We start from the raw sequence: 22,324 nt of genomic DNA, 5'->3' as shown, positions 1-22,324 counted from the left end.
CCCCTGAAAGAAAGGCTTGAGAATAAAGTAACTTCAGAAGTATTAAATAAAGTGGATGTTTCTGTATTGCTTCTATTACTAAGTACCAGGTTTTATCAAAACAAACTATTTTACAAAACAAATGGAGCCAGTTAGCAATGGTCACTGAAAAAATCTCTAATGAGAGAATTAAAAGACCCACTAAAAAATTCTCTGAGAATTAAGGAGGAAAAAAAATGATGAGCAAAATGATTAAAATATTGAGGGTATATCCAGGAAAACTATAGTATATTAATCAGTGTAATATGATTTAAGGAAGAAAGTAATACCCAATGACATAATTCTGAAGGACTTCACTACAGATCTAAAGTAATAACCTATACTAATTAAAACTGCACATAGATATAAACTGCATAGATATATACTTACACTCCTCAAATTTATTAATTTAAAGGCAAAAGAACAAGTCTTAGAAGAACCAGAAAGAAAGGTTATTAATTTTTTAATCATGTTGGCATCAGACTTCTCCTCCACACCATGGTTTTCAAAGAAACAAATGTACAACAAAATCTTCAAAAGCAGCCAAGCTAAATATTGTTCACATGGAAGGACAAACACATTTTCTATTTTTAGATCTGCAAGCACACAGAAAGTATGCTACCCATACCCATGTTCTTCCTCAGGAAAATATATGTATGTATGTATGTATGTATGTTGACCAAAAAGTGAATCAAAACAAATTTAAGTGAGACTGAGATGCCATCAAATAATTTATGATGGGCAAAAAGATAAAATGTCTACTGATGTCTAATTCTTATTAATTATCAATAAAAGCTAATAGTTCCTTAAATAAGATACAATATTTAAAAATCTATAAGAACAAATGTAAAGCCCTTTGTTACTCCAACAAAAACTGGTGCAAAGTTTACACATAAGACAACCACTAAAAATTATGTTTCATGGGGTGCGTGGGTGGCTCAGTCAGTTAAGCAGTCAACTCTTGATTTTGGGCTCAGGTCATGATCTCTGGGTCAGGGAATCAAGTCCTGCACCAGGCTCTGTGCTTGGCATGGAACTTGCTTAATATTCTCTCTCTCCCTCTCCCTCCACTCCTTCCCATGCTCACACCCTCTCTAAATAAAAATAAATCAATAAATAAACCAATCAATGAATAAACAAAAAAATCTTTTTAAAAATTTTTAAACTCTTTCATTCTTGACAAAACAGAGGAACCAAATAATTTAAAACTGCTTTCCGTATTTGTAATTTTGCTCCTTTTGAATTTTGTACGATAAGCATGTTTTACCTAAACAAAAAGAATACAATTTTCAAATAAATAAATAAATAAATGCATAAAAAATATTTAGAAGGAAGCCCAAGAACCTGGGCATCTCCAACATTTCATCTGAAATTATTTCCTAAAGAATACTCTTTATTATTTCCTTTAGGGAGAAGCTGATAATAACAAATTATCCTTCTTTTTGATCATCTGAAAAATCTTTATTTCCAATTGATTCTTGCAGGATTTCTTTCTATTGAGTGGAGAATTCTCAGGTTGCAGTGAGTCCTTCAGCAGATTAAAGATGCCATTCCATTGTCTTCTGGCTGGCACAGTGCTTACTGGGATACCTGAACTTATGAAGTTGATATTTTTTCATCTATCTAGGGGAATGCCTAATCCATCTCTCTCACTCACTGCTCTCCTCTTCCTTCTGGCATTCCATCTGAATTCATGTTAAACCTCTTCATGGTACCTTTTTTGTCTCTTAATCCTTTTTTCCTGTTTCTTTTTTGTTATATTCCAAATCACCTTCAAATCCACTAAATATTTAATCATCTGTGTCTAATTAAAATTCCTCCACCAAAGCCTTAATTTTGGGTACTATATTTTTCAGTTCTAGAAAGATGCTGTTTTTTAGTTTACTTTTATTTGTTGAAATTTTCAGTGATGTCTTTTAGCTCCTTGAACATACTAAGTGCAGTTATTTTAAAGTGTTTGTCTGACATTTCAACATCTTCAGTTCCTGTAATTCGGCTTGTACTGTCTGGTATTCCTGCCAGTTCTCGTCACTGTTGTCTTCTCTCCTCTTATGTCTGTTTATCTTTGATTATGTTCTTGGAATTGTATTTGGGGAAAAAAATGTTTGCAGAACTAAACTGAGGCCTGGAATGATTTTACTTTCTCTAGACCAGAGATGGAAGACAGGCATCAGGTATGATGAAGATGACTTTAAACTGCCAGACAGTAGTCCAAGGACTTCCTTTTGTTCCATTTCTTTAAAAAAAAAAAAAACTGAACTAATCTCTCTTAAGGCCTACAAGTTTTCTTTGGACTGGTTAAAACCCTTCCCTAAACAAGTCAGGTTGGGAACACAACAGCATCTAAGACATAAGAGTACATTTTGAAACATAAAGATTTCTAAGTAACTGCCAATTAACATTAGAATTTAAGTCGAACATGTAAGTTGTAACTTCTAAAGTAACTCCTTAAAGAAAAGGAAAAATAATAGAGGGAAAATGGAATAATAAAATTTTCTTAATCAATAAAAAGACAAGAAGGAAAATAAAAAGGAATGTAGAATAGGACAAAGAGCAAGCCCAGTAAATGGTAGTTTTAAACCCAGATATATGCATAATTATATTAAATATAAATGGTTTAAATATTCCCATTAAAGGTTATCTAGTTGGGTTTTTTCTTAATCTTGTCTTAATCCTAACTACATCCCATATACAAAGACTTATCTAAAACATCTGAATACAGAAAAGCTACAAGTAAAATGATGGAAAAAGATGCCACCATTATTGAAAGAACATACTTTATTCCTACTAATATCAGACAAGGTATTCTTTAAAACAGAAAGCTTTGCTAGAGTTAAGGGGGATTCTTTTTTAATGGTAAAAAAGATAGTTTCCCAGGACTATATAAATATTATAAATCTGTATGCACCTAGTTTTGTAAATTAGAAATATATAATGTAAAATTGACAAATCTATATCAAAATATAAAGGCAACAAAATTACAAGGAGAAATAGACATATCTACAATCACAACAGAAATTTTCATACACTCCTCTCAATAATGGATAGAGAACAAGCAGACCAAAAATTCAACAAGGCTAAATATTTGAATATACAATTAATAATCTTGACACAAAGGACATAAATAGAATGCTGTACCCCCAAAACCACAGAATATGACTGCTTTCACGCACACAAAACAGAAAGAGTAGCCACATACCAGATGAATAAGGCAAGTGTCAACATTAAAATATGAAAACATCATTCAACTGGAAAAAAATCTACAAAACTAAAAGACAACCTACCGAATGGGAGAAGATAATTGCAAATGACATATATGATCAAGCGTTAGTATCCAAAACATATAAAGAACTTATACAACTCAAGGGGTACCTGGGTGGCTCAGTGGGTTAAGCCTCTGCCTTCAGCTCAGGTCATGATCTCAGGGTCCTGGGATCAAGCCCCACATTGGGTTCTCTGCTCAGCGGGGAGCCTGCTTCCCCCTCTCTCTCTATGCCTGCCTCTCTGCCTACTTGTGATCTCTGTATGTCAAATAAATAAATAAATAAAATCTTAAAAAAAAAAAAACTTATACAACTCAACACCCCAAAACACAAATAATCCTATTAAAAATGGGCAGAACAGACATTTCTCCCAGGGAGATATACAAATGGCCAATAGATAAATGAAAAGATGCTCAACATCACTCATCAGGGAAATGCAAATCAAAACTACAATAAGATAATACTTTATACCTGTTAGAATGGCTCTGGTCATGATCTCAGGGTCCTGGAATCCAGCCCCATATTGGGTTCCCTCATAAGCAGGGAGCCTGCTTCTCCCTCCCCTCCCTGCCCATGTTCATGCTCTCTCTCTCTCTCTAATAAATAAAATCTTTAAAAAAAAAAAGGATATTTGTTGTAAATTATATCAAGTGCTCAAAAGAGGAAGATTTAGTTAAATAGAAAGGAAACCTTGCTACATTAGAAAATTATAATATGGTCAAGGATTCAAAATCATTTTCTATGCATTCTTCCCATCTGAAAGAGATACCTGAGAAAATACTCCAACATCATGAAACACAAATCCAAGAAAAAAGAAAATTATGAACTATATAAAAAGGTGATAAGTGAGAAGATAAGTAAATTTATATTTAAATCTAAATAGTTGTTGATAATTTAACTATTATACTTAAGGAAATGTTAAAGATGCAATACTAAGAAAGTAGGTACAGTATAATAAACATAACAGTAATAATAGTCTGTATATAAAATTAAAATAAATTAAAAGACAGAAGAGGGGTCAAGTAGAGAGATAAGAAAGAGTGGCTAAGTTGTTTACCTCACTCAAGAGGAAGGTTATAACAATTGTTCACTCCTAGACACTACTAGAAAAAGTAGTTTCAAATATGTTTAAAGACAACCATTACTACAAAAGTAAGAAGCATATATATATGACTACAAGAACACTAAAAGAAAAAAAAGATGGGGCATTTTGGTGGCTCAGTTAAGTTAAGGAACCAGTTTTTTATTTCAGCTCAAATCATGACTTCAAGGTCCTGAGAACAAACCCTGAGACAGAGTCTGCCCTCAGAATGGAAGTTTGCTTGATGTCCTCTCCCTCTGTACCTGTCCCTACTTGCACTTGTGCTCCCTCTCTCTCTCTCTCTCTCTAAAATAAATAAAAACTAAGTCTTAAAAAAAGAAAAAAGAAAGAAGTGTCACAAAATAATCAATCTCAAGAAAAAGAAAACAAAAAAGCATGATAAACAGAAAATATAAAATACAATGTCATATATATTTTCAAACATATCAGTATTCACAATAAATATTACCCATACGCATTGACATGGAAACCTACCCAATACATCTACAAGGAGACTTTGAGAGTTCAAGGTGCATCTCAAGACAAAATCAGTAAGGTTCTAAGCAATCTACTTGTTACAATTAATCAGCTTTATTTACTATGTATATATCTTAACTATTGATACATATGTATTTGTGTAATATAGATATCAAATTCTGTGCTCTCCAAAAACTACACATTTCTCCAATATCAATAAAATATTGATCACATATTAAGTCACAAAAAATTCAATATCACTGCAAAAAGAAGTGAATATTTATCTTAACCTCCAACCATAATGCATAAAAAGTTGAAGTTAAAAACAACAAAAAGGGAATCAAAAGGATAATATTAATTTGACTATATGGAAATTGTAAAACACTCTCCTAAATAACTCTTGGTAAAAGAGCAAACAGCAGGGGCGCCTGGGTGGCTCAGTGGGTTAGGCCTCTGCCTTCGGCTCAGGTCATGATCTCAGGGTCCTGGGATCGAGCCCCGCATCAGGCTCTCTGCTTAGCAGTGAGCCTGCTTCCTCCTCTCTCTGCCTGCCTCTCTGCCTACTTGTGATCTCTCTCTCTCTGTCAAATGAATAAATTAAAAAAAAATCTTAAAAAAAAAAAGAGCAAACAGCAACTGAAAATATATTGTATTTAGAAAAATATATATCAATTAGAAGATATAATAAGACTTCTGTAGTGAAGACCGGACTCTGGAAAAAATTCATAGCTATAAATGCTTTCGTTTCTTATTTTTGAATACCAAATGTGAAAATAAAAGTTAAACATTCAACTCAAGGCTAGAAAGTTAGGAACAAATGAAGCCTAAAGAAAACATAAATATTTTGGAAATAATTTAGTATGATCTAGTAAAGCTGAACATTTGAGTACAGTAGGACTCAAGAATTCTGCATCGAAGTATTTGCCATGCATAATTCTGGTATGGGTGGACCAGGAGACAACTACCAAATATACTTACCACAACACTGTTGTAATAGCAAAGCATGAAAATAAAATAAGAAATTGAAGTAAGCCCAAATGTCCATCCATAACAGAATAAATGAAGTCATACATTTGCATATCTTATATTTATATATTACATACTATGTATTATATTTTAAGATATTTCTGGATTTACATATGTAAACATATGTATTCAATTCTTATAGAGAGAAATATATTCCAATAAAAAAATGGAATGCATTAACATGGATAAATCTCAAAAGCATAATACTGAGCAAAAATCAAGAGGCACAAGAATTCATACAATTTGATTCCAGTTCTATAAGATTCAAAACCAGGGAAATTCAAGCAACATAAATTTTAAGGATGCAAAATTGTTATAAAACTATAGAGAAAATAAAGGAAATAATCACAAATTCAGAAGAAGAGTTGCTTCTTGGAGAGAGGGATGGGCATACACTGGGAAAGGAGCACCAAGAGGGCTGAAAATATATTCTATTTTTAAAAGTATGTGGTTAGTACACTCATAACTATCCATTATTAAATTATACATATACACTATGTACATTTTGTTTGCATACTATAATTCATAAATAAAAGTAGAAAAGGTAAATAGATGGAGGAATGAATAATGATAAATCAGAAGCTGACTAATGTAAAGCAGAAAATAGTGAAATGGGAAAAATAAAGCTTAATTAAGGGTTGATTTTATGGAAAAAATTCAATATAAGAGACAAATTGCTGGCAACCCCAAAAATAGGAAAAAGTGGGAAAACATGAAGTTACAACCTTAGGAAGAGAAGACCATCACCAAGTATATGAAAGAGATATTTTGAAAAGTTAAAACTATGTACACCTCTTCAAATAAATGTTAAAATAGGGACAATAAGGAATGGTATTCTTACTAAATATAAATTACCAAAATTTACTCAATAAGAGGACATATGAAAAAAAAAGCAACAATGGAAAATGCTATCAAAAATTGTCTCCAAAAAATTCCAGACACAGAAAATACCATAACCAACTTATTTCTTTCAAAAAACACTTAAGAGAAAGCTTAATTGGCATGTTGTATAAACTATTCTTGAAAACAGAGGAAAAAATAAAAGGTTAATCAATGACTTGCAAGAAACCAGCATTATCTTGACATTAAAATTAGACGAAATTGGTACACACACAAAAGGAAACCAAAGACCAACCACGTTTCTGAATATCAATACCAAAATTCTAAACACACACAGCAGCTGGCCCAACTTCACAAAATATCAAAATTTAAAAACGCATTGGTGCCAAGTGTGTTTCTCTCAAAATATGGAAAGTTAGCCTTAGGAAACTACAGTTAACTAGATTACAGCAAGTTTATGCTAAAGATAAAGATTATATGGTCCCCTCAGCAAGTATGAAAAAAGCACCTAATAAGGTATAACACCCATTCCTTGTTAAAAGAAAAGAAAACAGTAAACGAGGTATAGGAACTTTAACTAACAGCAAACATACTATCCCCCTTTTATCCAAAGGCACTGCCTTAATTAATGGTGAAATGAAGGGCAGTTTTACTAAATCAGAAGCAAGAAACAAGACACAAATCCTAACTACTGCACCATTATATAGTGCTTTCTGAAAATTCTGGCAACAAAGTGAGGGCAGAAAAATAGACCTAAGTGTCTGACTAACAGTAAGAACAGGTAAGAAGGGCACTTGGGTGGCTGAGTTGTTTAAGCATCTGCCTTCCGCTCAGGTTGTGATCTGGGGGTCATGGGATGGAGCCCCCTGTCAGGCTCCCTGCTCAATGAGGAGTCTGCTTCTCCCTCTCCTTTTCTCTGGCACCCTCGCTCATGCTTGCTCTCTCTCTCAAATAAAATAAAACCTTAAAAAAAAAAAAAACAGGTAAGATAATTTGAGGATGATGTGACCAGAATTCCAGAAAGAACTGAACAAAATATATTATTAGATCGATAAGAATTCAGAACGTGTATAGTTAAAAAAATACCCTAAAAAATTGGGCTTCTAAAATATAAACAATAAATTATATATAAAACCCTATTCATAAAAGCAACAGCAATTTAAACGACCTAATAATAAACTTAGGATCAGTATCAAGAAAACAAGAAGAGGTTTAATAAATGGAGAGGAGTAAGTTCTTGAAGGAGAAGACTCAAACTCACAAAGATGTCAGTTCTCCCCAAAGCAACCCATACATCTAGTGCAGTTAAAGGAAGAAGCTGATCTGGATTTTGTTTGGGAATTTATCAACTGAGATCATAAAAACATTTTGAGAAAAGAATTATGAAAGTGGACTCAAATTACTAAACAATAAAATGTTTCCTAAAAGCACAATAACTAAAACTGTATGCAAGAGAATGGCCATAAATAAGTTCATATTCCCTACTATCTGCAATAATTTCATCAAAGATAAATCTGGCATTTCAAATCAGAGGGAGAATAATGAATTGTTCCATAAATAGTGTTAAACAACAGATTAGTCATGGTAGTGAACATATCCCTACTTCACGCCACACAGCAAAATAAATTAGTTATATTAAATGGACAATAATTATGCCATAAAAGAAACAGAAGAGATTACAGATCAGTGGTTATATGCTTTGGCACAAGGAAGACCTCCCTATTTCAAGGAAGGAAAGGAGGAAGTAAAGAAGGAAGGAGGGATGTTAGAAGGATAGAGACAAGAAGGAATCTTAAATACACGTGTATTTAATCTAGTATGAATGTTTAAGTTACTCTCCTTATAAAAAATGATAACAGGCAAAATAACAACTAACCAGAAAGGAAAAAATATTTTTGTTAATATATATTATAGACAATGATTAGATTATTTTTTAAATCTTTATATATCAAGAAGAAATTAAAAACACCTCTCAAATTGCATTTTTTAACAGTAATACCAGTCACGCTGAGAGCCCAGCAAAATAAACATGCCAGTTATTGCTGGAAATATCTTTTCTGGATGGCAAGCGTGTCCTTTCTGGAGAGCAGTGGGCAGTATTAGCAACAGTCTTTATAGAAGGCATGCTCATTAAAATATATTTAGACATTTATCATAAGGAAGTATCTAGACATTTATCATAAGGAAGTATTAGCACCGCATACAAAGATTTTGACTTAAAATACTGAAAATTTAAAAACAAGCTATGTATAGAATCAGACTACAAAGTGATCAATTACATGGTGTAACATATTGACATTATGTTATAGGACACTACTAAATAAAAGAAATACTTGTATTGTCTAAAAGAGCTGCATAATGCTTTGTATAGTATGGCCACAATTTTATATTTCGTAGTTCTCATATATTGGATATATGATAAGGAACTTGGGTATTCCTTATGTAAGTAGAAAAAGATCAGAAGGATATACAAGTGTTAATAGTGCGCTGCTAAATAAAAGAATTGTGAGTTATTATTTCTTTTCCGCTTTTTCTATTTTTTAAAACTTTTTGACAGTGAGTATGTATTTGCTTTATAATCTTATTTTTTAATGTATTAAGAAAACATATAACGGGGAGAGGGAACAGCGTTAAGACAGTTGAGAAGAAGACATATGAGCACCTATTACTGTAGCTGACTTCAAACCTTCAGACAGAAACTTATTATAATCTAAGGACCTGAAAATCCTCTAAGGAAGGCTGTTAGAAGTATGACTGGCAATTTTTTCTAATCCTGAAAAATAAGAATGCATGCAGAAAAGAAACATGACCCTGATTTTCCTGTTCTACAAAATTCTAACCTAGGTGCTTTCTGTGAATTCTTGGTAAAAATTCTAAAATTGATTTTTTCAAGGTCAGTTGATAGGTCTACATTTAAGTACAGCAATGATCTAGCAACACCAGCATGGAACCACTATAAGCAGGATTATTTTCTGGTTCCTTGTGTTGTTCTCAATGCATGGAGAACCCACCCATGCCTGGGATTCTGTGCCAAGCATGGTACCTGAGAAGCTAGGGCAGGAGTACCGCTGAGTAAGAAAAGGAGAGAAGATGGAAGGGAAACCATGGGCATTTTATAATTTAACCAGAGATAAGTACTGGTCCTCCAGAGGACCTAGTTTAAATCTTGGTTCTACCATCTGGTAGCTGTGAGTCTCCGTTTCTGAATCACTAACGGGGATAATAACGGGGCTAATACCCATCCCATAAGAAGTACTAAAGGAGATAATGCCGAGAATTTAGACAGTGTCTGACATATAGTAATCATTCACTGATGGCTATTATTACTGTTTTCACTCTTAAGATTATTTTATACAAGCATCATAGGAAGGTACACTTCAATAACCTCTTTATGCTTCAGCCAGCATCAGAGATTAGATTTCTTCAAAAGACATACCAATTCATGACATCAAAAGCAAATGGGATTTGCACCAGGTTCCCTGAAATTCCACAATATCACAGACGTGGAGAGGAGTGGGAGGCTCGGGGGTAATAAAACAGAAATGCCTCATGATATCAAAGACTTTGCCATCTCCTCCACACGTGATGACCAAGGTAAGAAAACAATCTATGACTTTCTACATAGTACCAAAATACGCATCAATTCAGAGAGAAAATTAGCTCTATCATTTGAAGAAGATCCATATGTGTTTGCATCCCTGAGAAATCCACTGTGTGGTTCCCTTCCTCTTCCTATTAACTACAAGACCCTTACCAAAGTCTGTTTCACAGATCTCCATGTACTTCTCCATGTCTTCAAAGTGAATGTGGTTTTAGGTGGCAACACAGACAAGCAAATACAGCAATGTAAACATCAAGACACTAAAATCTTACCCACTCACCTTTCAACCAGTAGAAGTTCACAAGTAAATTTGGGTTTCCAGGCAAAGTTTAGATATCAAGTGTTTCGCATAATGTCAAGGCCTGTGGTATCAGCTGGTGAGGTGGGTCCTAACCCCATTCTTCATCAACAAGAGAATGAAACGAGACTCAAGGCTATGTTGAGCCTCACTGGCCTCCTTTAGGAAGCCTTGCGTAAGAAAGCAACAATGACGTCAAGATTTTCAAGGCAGCTCTCCAGAAGAGTCCAGCAAGACACTATCTCATGTATGATACACTCTGATTTCAGTGAAGGCAAATAGCCGGTTTTAGCCTTTCAAGGACTCATCTCCTTCAGTTGAGTAAAAGAGACCGACACTTTTGATTTGTTCTCAGAGATGTTGCGGAAAGACTAAGCAGATGACTTAAAAACTTCCACCAAATCCCAAAACTCAGCAACCCCTTGCCTACAAAATTGCATTAGCTTTGCTGATAATACAAAGCCAAACACTGTCCATGAGTTTTGCTTATAAGAAACCAATGTCCACTGATCAACTGATCGATGAAAGACATAGAAAACAGACTTGAGAGTTTTATGCCCTTAGGAAAACCAACAGACTGACAGTCCTTCAAACTTCATACAAAACAGACTGTCAAGTGCAGTGTCAACTTTCATGTAAATGAAAGTTTTTAATATAGTCATTCCGTGATTACACAGATAGCTTTTTGCGTCCTATACTGGGCTGAGTGCTAAAGCTAAAACAAAACAGAGAGAATCCCTGTCCCCCCCACCCCACAAAACTTACAACCTGGTAGGAGACTTAGAAAATAAAATGATAAATTATAACACAGTGAAGTAAGTGCTATAATGAGGGAAGAACAAGGTCCTACACAAGCCCAAAGAAAACCCCTGATGAGCCAGGGAAGGTTTGCCAAGAGTAAGATCTAATTGAGACATAAAGAATTAGCAGGATTTAAGCAAACAAAAAGGTGGCAGGGTTGGTAACAGAGAGCACCCCAGTCATTTGAAATGGTACAAATAAAGGAGAGCCCATGGAACATCCCAGGAACCAAGAACAAATCTATGGACAGAGTACAGCTGTATGCAGAGAACCAGCAGGAGGTGAGACATGACAACACTGGTATTTAAGAAAGTTCCTCATGGCTACAGTCTGGAGAAAAATTTGGCTAGAGCCACCGATAAGAGCTAAGAGGTTTGGGAGTGATCTGAGTTGTGGGAGTTGCCTCCTGAATTCAAGGAAGACAGAGAACATGAAGGGAAAAGGTTCTATTTGGGAAACACAGAGGATGCTGATCCAAAAGAACATACGGGGTGTCTGGGCAGCACAAGGGAGGCCATATTTCTATCCAAGGGGCTGACGGACAGAGGCTAGGAACCTGGAAGGTGAAGCTCAAGTTTGGATATTTTGAGTGTAAAGAGTCACCATGGAGTAAGACGGGTAGCTCGGGAGTTGAGAGGGAAAACCCAGGCACGTGTCAGAGACAGAAATCATCCATTCGGTCACTGCATCACAAGGAGAGAAGAACCTCAGGTCAAAACTCTAAGAATCTCCAAAGTTTAAGAAACAGGCAGCAGAAGATGAGGACACAGAGGAAACTCAGGAGTGGGAGAATCAGTCAAGGAAAATGTTCCAGCAGTAAGGGATGGAGAGCCAACAGAAATGACAGCATCTGAAGTGCTTCGCCACATGCGACCCTATGGTACATGCCAAATGGAAAAACAAAGGAGTCATTAGGATGATCGCAACACATGGCCAGTCTGTTGGTACTCAAGACCCGGGCTGCCCCAAGAAGCTGGCAAATGACAAATGAGGTCTTCAAGCAAGGCACCAAAAACCAAAAATACAAGCAAGGTGACCAATGTGTATTCTGGAGGACTCCGAGCGGGACTCACCAGTCACTGGATGGCGATAATTGAGGGTGCAGGGGATCACGTCCACTATACCCAGGTCCCCTTGTCAGGGTCTCAGTACCCATCCCCGCGGCTTCCGGATTGGGGAAACACGCGGGATGCTCATCTAGATATCTCTGCTGCAGAAGGTTCACAGATGTGTCCCTGGAAGGGAACTGCCCTCTGCCACAGGGAACTGCCCAGGGCAAGAAAACACTCCCCACCCGTCCCCACCCCACCATGGGACAGCTGGCTAGCAGCAACTGGATGATGAGGGCTCAGTTCCCTGCCCCCCAGGTAGGACATTTCTGAAGAAGAGCCTTCCACAGCATCACTCGGTTGTGACCTCACTGCAGGTCAGCTTGTCCAGCTGTCCCATCTTGCCTTCCACACTTCCTACACGTGTTTCTCCCGAGAGCCTTCTTCAGGACACCCTCTGGATACAAGTCTCTGTTTCTGAGTCTGGGGCCAGGCGGCTCAACCTCAAACGGACAGTGTATATCAAAGTAGGCCAAGCCACGAGGCTGGAGCGGGGCCAGGAGGCAGCGCTCCAAGTAGCAGAACCACAGTTTTGTGTGTGTCGGTGTGAAAGAGGCTCCATCACAGGCCCGATCAGAGAATGGCCACTCGCAATCCAGTCGTCACTCATCATGAGGGACAACGCCTTAAATGTTTCAGTGTCCTTTAAGGGACTTTTGTTACCTAATAAATCTACACAAGATGTGGTGAAAGGCAAAAATGGAATCTTGAATGTCAAGGGCAATCTGTAGGAATCATCTTAGAGGAAAATCCTACAGCAAGCAGTTAAGAAAGCTCACTCAAGAGAAAGGCAAGGGGCCGAAGAGCATAGGTTTCCAACATTTCCAATCATTCATTCAAGAACTATTTACTGAAGAACTACCATGTACCCAGTAAAGGGCCACAGGCTTGGAATGCCATCACGACTAATACAGACATGGTCCTGCCCTCACAGAGCTTAGTGCCTTGTGGAAAATGCTAGAACTCAGCTATGGAACCCTTTTCCTGTTCCAGGAAAGACAGTTCCAGGAAACCTAACACATAAAATCAGATAGGTGCAAAAATTTCTTAGTGTAGATATCTTTTGTAAGTTTGACTTACACCACTTTCTTATCACTGAACTAACTCATGAGAGCAAAAATGTCTATTTTGATTAATAATGCAATTTTTCAATGAGGTCGAAGACTGTTATCTATTTTCCTGCTACAGCCCCGACAACTTACTTCTGCACTTGGTTTGCTTGTAAATAGGAAAACAATCTTTGACTTGCTAAAAGAAAAGTGGTTGTAAGGGGTATCAGATTTGGCTTGCTTTGTTTTTATGATCTTGTATTTTTTTAAGATTATTTATTTATTTATTTATTTATTTTGAAAGAGACAGAGATCACAAGTGGGCAGGGAGGCAGGCGGGGGGGTAGGGGAGGAGACTCCTTGCTGAGCAGAGAGCCCGATGTGGGGTTCGATCCCAGGACCCTGAGATCATGACCTGAGCCAAAGGCAGAGGCTTTAACCCACTGAGCCACCCAGGTGCCCCTATGATCTTGTATTTTAATCTCAGGGTATTCTGCATTCTAACAGATCCTAAAGCCTGAAAGAAGAAACAAAGGAAATGTTTGCTTTGTGGCTGACCCTCTAACACGTAACAATTATTCATGTTCCTTCTCTCAAATTAAAAAGTCAGGGCAGAATGACGTAGAACTCTCATTAAGTCCCCAACACTCTCTTTTACATAATATAATGGGGCAGAGCGTTAGATGGTCAGTTATCATATAATGATTATTACACCATGTCTAGAACATTCACCAACCACAATTATTTGAACCTTGAGTGGTTTTTAAGTGAGTGGGGTACACTGCGCTGTAAAGTGTATTTGCCTGTGTAATTGTATGTGAAGAGATACAAACAGGCCCGAATTTTTTTTCAAGAACATTGCTGACCTACAATATTCCTAAAACAGTGCATTTACCAGAAGTTCAAATACATGTCCAGAGACAGCAGGAAAAGCTGTATTCTGAGGTCTACTCACACAAAAATAGTTGACCTGGCTGTTCGTTTTAATGTACTGAACACTCCAATGTGTTAAAAGTGTGGTATATAACCATATGTGGGTGTGAGGCCTTTATCACACTCTGAACAACAGTTTATATTTTTTTAAAGATTTTATTTATTTATTTGTCAGAGAGAGAGAGGGAGAGAGAGCGAGCACAGGCAGACAGAATGGCAGGCAGAGGCAGAGGGAGAAGCAGGCTCCCTGATGAGCAAGGAGCCCGATGCGGGACTCGATCCCAGGACCCTGGGATCATGACCTGAGCCGAAGGCAGCTGCTCAACCAACTGAGCCACCCAGGCGTCCCTGAACAACAGTTTAAAAGACACTTGTGGCTGCAGCTCCAACACCTGGCATGTTTCTAGGCACACTGTTGACAAATAATAAATACTTGATTGATGGATTATTAAACAAAGGACTATTTTTAAATAAACTTCAAATCCAGAACTTGTATAAGCTCCATGGCCTGTTAGCAAGACCCGTTGAAACGTAATTTTTAAAACACTGGACTGGAAGACCAGGAAATGAAAATCAGAGAGGAAAATTCCCTGGTCAAGAAACTGCGAATAGGGTGGTGGCCCCTTGGTCGGGGAATCCCTGGCATGGCAGTGTGTGCCATGCTCAGGAACAACCCCCATGGGCCAGAACACCAAGGCCTGGCAGGGTTCCTGAAGCTCTTCCCACATGGAGACAAGTAAGATGATGACACTCCTTAGTAAGTGTGGTTTATGTGAAGAAGTAACAGGCACAATCAGGAGGAGAGATTTCCAAAACAGAAGAGACCTCCCTGTAGAGCAGAAGCCATCCAGTTTGAAAAAACCTGAAGGGCACAACTAGGAGCACACTGTTACCAGGTGGCAGCGTGTAGACCAGAAACTGGCTGTAACAATCAGGATTCAGTCAAGAAAGCAGAACCAATAGGATTTATACATTAAGAGATAGATGGCAAGGAACTGGCTTATGTGGTGGCAGTGGGGGTGGGGGGTACAGGGGGCCAGGCCCATCCAAAGTCCGCAGCACAGGCCATTAGGGAGGGCAAGCTGGAACTCTTCCCAACTGCAGCTGCTATCCAGGGGTGGCATTTTTTCTTCTTCAGGTAGGCTTCAGTTCTGACTGAATCAGGCCCTCCAAGATGATCTAGAATAATCTCCCTTAAATTCAACTGATTATGGACTTTAATCACATTTACAAAATAGCCTCATGGCAAGAGCTACATTGGCATTTGACAGAATAACTAGGGTCTGGAGCCAGGTGGGCTGACCCCTAAAACTCTATCACGCCCATTGACCTCTAGCACCTTGGTGAACTGTTTACCATCCCTCTCCTCTCAGAAAAATGCTGTTATGACAAACCCTTAATGAAGAACTTTATCTCTTTGTCCTCAATTTAGCAAGACCTTTTCCTTGACCAGGATCTGTTGAAAGGCTCGGTATCACTACCTTATATATGTTCTACTTTCTTCTCCAGCTAAAATGACTGAAGATGCCAGACTCCACCGCCATAGGTCAGCAGGAGAGGTGTTTGTTGGGTTTACGGAAAATACCTTCTTCCATGAATGCAAGTCCGATAACCCACTGTCTACATGACAGCTGATATCCAAGTCATCCAAAGTGTCAGAGCCCTGTGGGAACCAGGGGAATGGAGACAGCTGACCCATTCTCCCACTTTACCCCTGGATATCACATTCACTCTCTCCACACAATCACACCCAAGATTCTTAAAAATGTTGCCTATAGGGACGCGTAGGTGGCTCAGTTGGTTAAGTGGTTGCCTTCAGCTCAGGTGATAATCCCAAGGTCCTGGGGTCAAGTCCTGCATCAGGCTCCTTGCTCAGTGGGAAGCCTGCTTCTCCCTCTGCCTGCTCTGCCTGCTGCTCCCCCTGCTTGTGCTTGCTTGCTCTCTCTCTCCAACACATAAATAAATAAAATCTTAAAAAAATAAAAGCGTTGCCTACACATGATGTCTCTGAACCCACACTCCCCACACCCCCTTGCTCATCATCACACTTGAACCAGGCCCTCCCTCACCCGCCAACACATCTATGGAGGAGCTCCCTAAGGTTGCCAATGACTTTCTGCTTATTAAATCCAAAGGACACTGCAAACCATACCTTCTTCCTTGAAATACAGTTTCCCACTGTCTTCCATAAAAGCCAAGCCTCTTGTTTTTCCTTCTACCTCGCTTGCTATTCCTTGTAAATCTGGTATCACTTCTCTCTCTTCCTCTGTCCCTTAAATGTCTGTTTTCTCCAGTATTCCGTCACTGGACCCACCTCAGGTTTACACAGCGTCCTTCGGCTTTAATGATGGTCTACACACTAATGACTCCCAAAATCCCAGAGAGGTGCTCCTTCTGAGCTTCAGGCTCCCCTGACTACTGCTGTGGACCTCTATACCCAGATGTTCCAGAAACACTCTGAACTCATTGTCCTTGCCACCACCCCACTGCTTTCAATTAATGCTTCTTCCTAGGCTCCCTATCTCCATGACTAGCTCCACTATTCACCTAATGGACCAAAACAAAAACCAAAGAGCTATCCCCTGCCTTTCTCTCAGTTTGAGGGGATGAGGGATGGGTACAGCTCATCTCCTTACACTCCTCAGTGGCCACCACCTCTCCTAAGAAGCCTTCCACTTCCCCAAGGCTGGATTCCTCCCATCCTCCCAAGAGAGCCCCATCTTCCCCTGTATTGACACTTTTCCCGTTGTACCGTAAACTGCATATTTTCTTACCTATATCTCCACTAGACTATGGGCTTACAGAAAGCAATCATTTCCAGAATGACTGGCATATGTTTGGTGTTCTAGTAATATACAATGAACAAATCAAAGATGGTGCTATGAATGCAGCCACATCTATACCCTTCCTCACCATCCAAGAGACACAGAAAGACCTATAACTTTGGAATCGAAATGTGTGTCTCTAATACTTAAGATACTGGATAATCACCATGCCTGAACCATGCCTTAGCAATTGGCCAGATTACAAGGAGCTGTATAAACTTCTTTCAAGGACAGTTGAAACCCCTGAAGAAATTATCTTATCCAATGAAGAGTGTGACTTAGCATAAAAGTCTATCCAAAAATAAGCTGATATCTACTCCCAGGGGGTAATTTAAAATAACTTTCAAAGGACGGGAGAATCATAGTTCCCATTCAGTATTCATCATGTGCCTACTATGTACCAAGGAGTCAATTCAACTCAACCGATATATTCTCTTTGAAGATATCTATTTCTTCAAATACTGGTACGGAAAAGTTCTATCACTGACCATCTACTCAGCTACTACATGTTGGATGGGAATTAACCTCAGGTATCACTGGTAAATAGGGAAATGATGTTAGTATAAGAAGTAAGTTATGTTGATTCTTATGTTATTTTTCCTAGCTTGTTAATATTCTGAAGCAATCTAGCAATGCACCCTCACAAAGGAACAGAAAGGTTTAGTGATGCATGAGGACCTTGAACAAAGCTGAAAATGCACTCCAGTGCCTTCCTTTAACACGAGGAGTGGCAGGCTGTGGCTTCGAGAACCACTACACTCTCTACTAGGCTAACCTGCCTGGCGAACCTACAAGTTGCAGATGAAGAAGCTATGAAAACATTTCTCCCAATAAAGATGAATGAAGATGCCTATGCCCCAGGCCAGACGTAATTTTGATGAAAATTGTGTCTATTAGAAACAAATAGCCCCCTTCAATCTACAGAGAGGACGCATAAGCCCAAAACTCCCCCTCACAAAATTCTGTAAGTTTTCAACATTCTGCCTCAACCCCATTTTTCCTATAAGTCCATATTTTCCGACATTTTTAGTGAATGATTTTGCAGAGTACGAGGGTAGAAATGCCTATGTTCACCATTGTAGCAGTCGATTTTTAAAGAAAATAAATTTCTTTCAACAAAACTAAAATTATCCTATTATTGTTGTTATTTATCTTACTGGGAATGAAAGGAAGGCAATATTTTCAGAGGTACACACACACACATACACATAATCACACACACATATATATTAGATATGGATGTATGCACGCTTATCAACCCCCTTCCCCAAAAAGACACATGGCACATTTCATCCTTGTAAGAAAGAACTCTGGGGTGTACATATAAACTGTTGAGAAACACACAAGGAACTACTACTGTCAAGTCCATCTCGGCTAATACTGACTTTGTCTACAGACATACAGCATTCTCTTTGAACAATTCTGCCAAAGGAGAGAGAGAGAGACCTCCTCCACAACTATCAGCTAATCACAAGGGAGGGGGTGTACAATACAACGCAACAGCCACATGGAAAGCCACATGGTTGAAGCTTAGTTGCATTCAGTGGTTCTAATGAGTAACAATCTGGCTCTCTGGAAAGGCACTCGGCCACACTTCCTTCCAGAAGAGAACTGAGAGCTACCCATACACATGGTGTTACCACCACTGAGTGATCACAAGCTGAGGAGGAAAAGAGAACAGGAGGTAACACTCAGTACAAGGATAACAAAGGTCAGCCAAGGCACTTTATATATGCCTAATTCAGTCTTCTGTTCACTGATTCTGTCAACAACTATTTGAATGTGCAAGGAGGTAGGGACACAGAGGGACTAGACAAGAGGATGGGGCTCCTTATTCCCTGATTATGTCTTTCTGAAACCCAAACATCTTAGTGAATGATTATATTCCTGGGGTTGCAAACTCTAATGCTTGCTGAAGCCAGATAAGTAATGTTAAAAATGGGTACATGGTAATAGGGAGCACTGAGACAAGGACAAACCAGAGATCCCATGTACCATCTAAAAGATACTCAAGTCCACTTTTCTTATCTAGCATGGAGACAAAGCAAAATAAATAGATAGCCCAGACCTGCTCACAGACAGCCACTTCATGACCCGTATGTCTAGCAGAACATAGACCAGAGCATCTGGATAAGAATTTCATATTGTATCCAGATACCTGGACACAATCAGCCAATATTTAAGATCACCTTTCTATAGGTGACAACTATAATACACCAGAAGATGATGAGAACTCTTCTACCGGGGAACAAAGCAGAATCACCTATCAAGATCCAAAATTTTGGAAAGGGAGCTTGATTCCGTATTTCTCATTATGATTGAGGAGTGCCATTACATAAAGTTTTTATTTTCTGACATTTTTAAAATCAGAACCTATTCCTTAAAAAGAAAACACTATCTGAGGAAGGTTTATGCTCTACAATTTAATTATCTGAAGCACCAAAGAGAATATGAAGGATCTCTATAATCCAAATCGTATCTTCACTATAAAGGGTCAAGAATAATGTCAGTAGACACACAGACACAAAATAGATCAATTACAAATATAATCATTCTTCGCCCAATCAAGGTATGGTTTCTTGATTAGAGGTTATAAGAAGCCATCTTATATAAACTTGAATATGATAGTTAAGTAGTGTAATACCATAATTAAAAATATGATCAGTTTTTTTCTTTTTGTCTTTCAAGGTCAACGTAACTAGATATTCCAAGATCTTTGTTAAATCAACATCCTATTTTTTTACTCACACAACAATTTTACAGTGAGAAATATATATGCTAATGTACAGTTCTCAGCACATAATTGTTTTTAAAGCTGAACTTGAACAACAAATTAAATTCTTCAGTGTATGTTATATAATGTAGACACAGGCCATAAAAATGTTAACATTGGTTACATTCTCATAATGCAAGTTAGGCCTTTTAGTAATGATGATGCAAATAATCAGCTATGGGAAAACTATTTTACACTTAGTACAATTACCTACTATTACAGAAGTAATTATTATTATTGTTCTGTTCATCGAACTCCAGTAAAAACTCTTGAGGTGCTAAGATAGTTTCAAGGCCAGTGTGAAAATTCCCCTTAACAGATTATAATTACCAGTGTTAAGGAGGATAGTTTCAGGTGAACATTAAACAAGAAATTAGCCCCAGAAGGTTCAAAAGTTCCAAACTTCAAGTGCAGAAATACTGACAGCTCCTGATACAGCCTCTTAAGGCCTTCACAATGCACCTAGACAATGTGGGCAGCTCTAGCTTGACTCAGTTCAGTATCAATGGGTAGAAAAATCCACACTTCTCAGGAAATGAAATTTGCCCCTGAAGAGTATCTACTCTTGACCAATGTCCTAATAGTGCTGGTTCTACTTGTAAAAGCTCAATCAGACCTCACAATTTACTGCGCTTCAACTTTGGGTTTCAGACGTTGCTCCGCCATCTTGAAACAGACCAAAGTGCCTGCATGACGCATTGGCCATGATCTGTCAAAGTTCTTCACCAGATTCCTACTGAACTTCACCTTCTTTATTAGCATAAGGATGAGGAAGGCAGAAGGGTTGAGAAGAGGTCGGTTTGCAGCATTCTTTCAGGGAGTGCTAAGAACACCCATCTGTCCCATCTGAGCCCACTGGTTGGTAGCAGTCCATGACTGGGTCTCCCCAAGTCCAGCATCATCCAAAAGACCCCAGACGCCAAGAGGCTAACTTGCCTTTCTCCATTCTCCTCTCACAACAGCCAGCAAATCTACCATCTGAAAAGTTTCAGCCGCCCATAGGCCCACAGGAAAAAGCTCATGGTAGGTGAATCACCCCTATAGTCTCCTGTGGTTGAATCACCCCTACAGTTTCTTACCCATTAGGTTAATTTCACCCTTTGGGGGTGCTCATCTCAATTTAGTCAGGAGCCTTGGGAAGCAGGGCTAGTGTTCGCGGACTTATTTATTTAGGGAGTGCAGGTCCAGGCCGAGCGCTGATGCTGGTTTCTTGGAGGATCAGTGGGCCTTCTGGTTGAAGATGGCCGGTCTCTTAGCTTCCTTACTCTGACCCTCATCTTGGGACTACCACCGTTTTGGAGGCATTCTCCCCAGGGAGTGGGGCTTGTTTCTCATTTTGTCCACTTGTTGGGAACCCAAAAGCTGGAACAGTTGTGTCCAGAGCTAGCTACAACCCAGCTCCCAGAGGCCACGGCTATTCCTCCATTGTTTCACAGATGCCAAACTAACATCTTCCTTGACCACTTTTAAGACGCTCTCAAAGTCTCCGAGGCTGGCCACTACCTGGGTGGACCTGGAGACAGGTATCCACTGAGGGTGACGCAGAGTGTCGGGAGCAGGGCTCACATCCCAAGTCCTCCAGCAACATGTTACCACCCACCTCCGACTTCCATGTTCTCCTTCCTTCCACAGAGGGCCCTCTGCAGCGCCCCCTCTCGCCCCCAGAGAGCACGACACCCGCAAGGACCGCCCCCACGCCCCGGCCTGGAGGGCTTCCGAGCCGGTGGCGGGGGCAGCAGGTGGGGGGAGGGAGGCGGCGGCCCGGTGGCCCCGGGGATCGGCGTGGCGGGTGTCTCCCTAACCCCAACCCGGATGCCCCCCTCGCAGTCTCCCTCCACCGCCCCGGACCCCGCCTCGCCGGGGCTGGGCTCGACTCCCACGTCCGCCCCCCTCCTCTCCTGCGCCCCCCGGCCCAGCCCCGGCCGCGCACCCCCCGCCCGGCACCCCAGCCGGCCGCCGCGCGGCCCCCCGCATTCCCGGCACGTCCGGCGCCGACTTTTACCTGTACTTTCTGCACTCGAGGCGGCTCGTCGGGCGAGAAACACCTCCCCGGGACCGCTACCTCCCCCGCCCCGGCTCCGCCCGGCTTCCTCCTTCCCCTCCAAGGCCGCAAAGTAGATGGAGTAAGAGAGTGTGTGTGCGAGAGAAAGAGAAAGAGGGAGCGGGCGCGGGCGCCGCGGGAGGGCGGGCGGGCGGCGGGCGGGAGGCGCGCCCGGCCCCCGCCACCCTC

General features: G+C 39.6%; 1 protein-coding gene across 1 annotated transcript in view; it reads right to left on the bottom strand.

Annotated features, from left to right (window-relative positions):
• The window catches only part of CDYL2 (chromodomain Y like 2), a 157,817-nt gene that overhangs the window by 134,664 nt on the left and 829 nt on the right, over nt 1–22,324 (bottom strand). The gene's annotated exons all lie outside the window — the stretch shown is intronic.

Source organism: Lontra canadensis, unplaced genomic scaffold (assembly GCF_010015895.1).
Source record: "Lontra canadensis isolate GAN:19392208 unplaced genomic scaffold, GSC_riverotter_1.0 scaffold8, whole genome shotgun sequence".
Taxonomy (NCBI): domain Eukaryota; kingdom Metazoa; phylum Chordata; class Mammalia; order Carnivora; family Mustelidae; genus Lontra; species Lontra canadensis.
The sequence above is the reverse complement of the archived record's forward strand: the minus strand, read 5'-3'. Positions and strand labels throughout refer to the sequence as shown.